We start from the raw sequence: 3,609 nt of genomic DNA, 5'->3' as shown, positions 1-3,609 counted from the left end.
TCTGACGCTGGTTTTCTCTGTGTACCACATGTACAAAAGAAGAGATTTGGTGAGGCTGCATTCTCATTTTATGCTCCAGATTGTGTCTCACTGCCAGTTTACATTAGGGATGCAACCTCAGCACATATGTTCAAGTCAAGACTAAAAACACATATTTTTAATATTGCCTTTAAATGACTTAATGATTAAATGATGATTATATAATGATTGGAGCACTTTGAGCTGCAACGTTTGCAGGAAATACAAATAAAAGGTTATTATGATTATATTATATTATTATAAACACATTTGAGAAAGGCAACGACGATATGAAAACAGTCTGGAACTCTCCAACTGTAATCCTGTCAACTCCTCCGCTATGAGACAGACCAGGAACAGATGAACTGGTGTTTCCAGTTTGAACATAACATGCTAACATCCTAACATGCTAACATCCTAACATGCTAACATCCTAACATGTCTTCTAACATGTCTTCTACTAACATGTCTTCTACTAACATGTCTTCTACTAACATGTCTTCTAACATGTCTTCTACTAACATGTCTTCTACTAACATGTCTTCTTCTAACATGTCTTCTACTAACATGTCTTCTACTAACATGTCTTCTTCTAACATGTCTTCTACTAACATGTCTTCTACTAACATGTCTTCTTCTAACATGTCTTCTTCTAACATGTCTTCTACTAACATGTCTTCTACTAACATGTCTTCTACTAACATGTCTTCTACTAACATGTCTTCTACTAACATGTCTTCTTCTAACATGTCTTCTTCTAACATGTCTTCTACTAACATGTCTTCTTCTAACATGTCTTCTACTAACATGTCTTCTTCTAACATGTCTTCTACTAACATGTCTTCTTCTAACATGTCTTCTACTAACATGTCTTCTACTAACATGTCTTCTACTAACATGTCTTCTACTAACATGTCTTCTTCTAACATGTCTTCTACTAACATGTCTTCTTCTAACATGTCTTCTACTAACATGTCTTCTACTAACATGTCTTCTTCTAACATGTCTTCTACTAAAATGTCTTCTACTAACATGTCTTCTTCTAACATGTCTTCTTCTAACATGTCTTCTACTAACATGTCTTCTACTAACATGTCTTCTACTAACATGTCTTCTTCTAACATGTCTTCTACTAACAGACACAAGGTTTGAACAACACAAACACAGTTGAGTCACAGGGATATAAATATACATAAATATCACTTTGTAAAATAGACAAAACTCAGGAGTGTATGTCCATCAGACAGACTCCACCCCCCTCCTCTCTCCCCCCGCCCCCCCCTTTAATAACCAGCTGGTGGAAGCCCCTCCCCTCTCTCTCTCTCCCCCCCCTCCTCCTCTCCCCCCCCCCTCATTTAATAAGCAGCTGGTGAAACTTCCACGCGCCTCCCTCCCCCCCCCCCTCCACGTGCCTCCCTCTCTCACACTCCCCCCCCCTCCCCCCCTCCCTCCCTCCCTCCCTCCCCCCCCTCCACGTGCCTCCCTCTCTCACACTCCCCCCCCCCTCTCTCCCTCCCGCCCTCCCTCTCTCACACTCCCCCCTCCCTCCCTCCCTCCCCCCCTCCACGTGCCTCCCTCTCTCACACTCCCCCCCCCTCCCTCCCTCCCCCCCCCTCCCTCTCTCACACTCCCCCCCCCTCCCTCCCTCTCTCACACTCCCCCCCCCCCTCCCTCCCTCCCTCCCCCCCTCCCTCTCGCGCCACATCATCCAGTCAGACTAGCTGCAGGAGGAGCAGCAGGACTCAGACCACCTCAGACTCAGATTAACACTCTGTTATAACTCTCTGTTACCTGTTATAACTCTCTGTTACCTGTTATAACTCTCTATTATCTGTTATAACGATCTGTTACCTTGTTGACAGAGTTCTCGTCATCAGGCGCGCTCTTTTTTTTTGGGAACAGTTTATTGTTGATATTCGCGGCCCGTCACGTGACCTGTGATGTCGGGACGGCCGCTGCTGCTGCTGCTGTGGTGCGGCGCTCTGGCCTGCGCGCTGGCCGCGTCCGGGGCTGCGGTGGAGGACGCGGTGGAGGACGCGGTGGAGGACGCGGTGACGGACGCGCCTGAGGGAGTAAAGCCATCCGTCAGCTCTGGTCACTACACAGCCATGCTACAAGACTCCGCGCGCAGCGGCGCGGTGCTGGAGGACGCGGTTCTGGAGGACGCGGTGGAGAACCAGGAGAACGTGTTGACGCAGGTACTCAGACAGACAGACAGACAGACAGACAGACAGACAGACGCAGGTACTCAGGTCTCCAACGGTTCTTTTATTAAGTTAGGGTTAGGGTTAGGGTTAGGGTTAGGGTTAGGGAGAACGTATTGACGCAGGTACTCAGGTCTCCAACGGTTCTTTTATTAGTTTATTAGTTTATTAGTTCATAGTTTCGTGGACAGTAGTCATTAACTAACAGCAGTAAAAGCAGTAGCCGACATGGCTATCGTCCAGCTGTAGTCCCTAAAATACGTTAGTTAAAAGAAAAAAGACAAAATGACATAATATTTACACTTAGAGCATGATCAGAATGCAGAAAGACAAAGAAACATATCGCACACAGTTGCAGCAAACACAGATGATGGCAGCGATCAATGTAGTTCAGACAATAATAATAATAATAATAATAATATCTTAGATTTATATAGCGCCTTTCTCAAACCCAAGGACGCTTAAGGACTTTTAAAGACAATACCAGGGGACCAGGGGAAGGGGTTTGGGTTTCACATCCAGACACACATGCAGGCGGGCAGCAGAGAGGATTTCACATCCAAACCTTCTTACTGTAAATGTCTCTGGAGTCGCGCGTCTGCTAAATGATTTCAGAGGGATTTTCCAGAGGTCCGTTAGTCGCGTGTTTAACTCACGAGCTGCCGGAGTCCCGGAACACCACGAGAGGCCAGGAAGTGTTCAATGTGGAGCCTACCTGGCAACAACCTTTTGATTGGCTACAAAGTATCATCATTGATGCATTTTTGGTGAATAATGTCAACTAGAACACACACACACACATTCACCAAAAATGCATCAATGATGATACTTTTAGCCAATCAAAAGGTTGTTGCCAGGTAGGCTCCACATTGAACACTTCTTGGCCTCTCGTGGTGTTCCGGGACTGGAGCAATTAGGGGTTAAGTGCCTTGCTCAAGGGCGCATGCAGCTCCCTCCTGAGGCGGGAATCGAACCAGCTAGCAACCTTCCGATTGGCCCCCACTGTCTGTTAACGCCCCGGTTAGTGTGTGTGTGTGTGTGTGTGTGTGTTTCAGTGTGTGTTAGTGTGTTTCAGTGTGTGTTAGTGTGTTTCAGTGTGTGTTAGTGTGTGTTAGTGTGTGTGTGTTAGTGTGTTTCAGTGTGTGTTATGACTAGGGATCTAACGATGCGTCAAGACACAGTTAATTATCGATACAAATATGAGACGATTCAAATCGGTGAAATGAAAAACGAATCGCGATACTGTTTTAACCTGACAGCACTAACCTGACAGCATTAACCTGACAGCATTAACACGCGCTGGTCTCATTACCGTAATTCTTAAACTAAATGTGCTATAAAAAAATGGCCACCGGTTCCTGAAAGCAGAGAGCTTTAATAATATCTT

The 3,609-nt window shown here is 45.7% G+C and overlaps 1 pseudogene across 1 annotated transcript in view; it reads left to right on the top strand.

Annotated features, from left to right (window-relative positions):
- The first annotated feature begins 1,958 nt into the window (after positions 1 to 1,958).
- Positions 1,959 to 3,609, top strand: part of LOC308151772 (olfactomedin-like protein 2B) — an 8,534-nt pseudogene continuing 6,883 nt past the window's right edge. Inside the window, exon 1 of the transcript in view lies at positions 1,959 to 2,216. The product of the transcript in view is annotated as an olfactomedin-like protein 2B (transcript). The remainder of the gene's footprint in view (positions 2,217 to 3,609) is intronic.

Source organism: Nansenia antarctica (genome assembly GCF_963989245.1).
Source record: "Nansenia antarctica genome assembly, chromosome: 2".
Classification (NCBI taxonomy): Eukaryota; Metazoa; Chordata; class Actinopteri; order Argentiniformes; family Microstomatidae; genus Nansenia; species Nansenia antarctica.
This window is presented reverse-complemented; position numbering and strand designations above follow the sequence as displayed.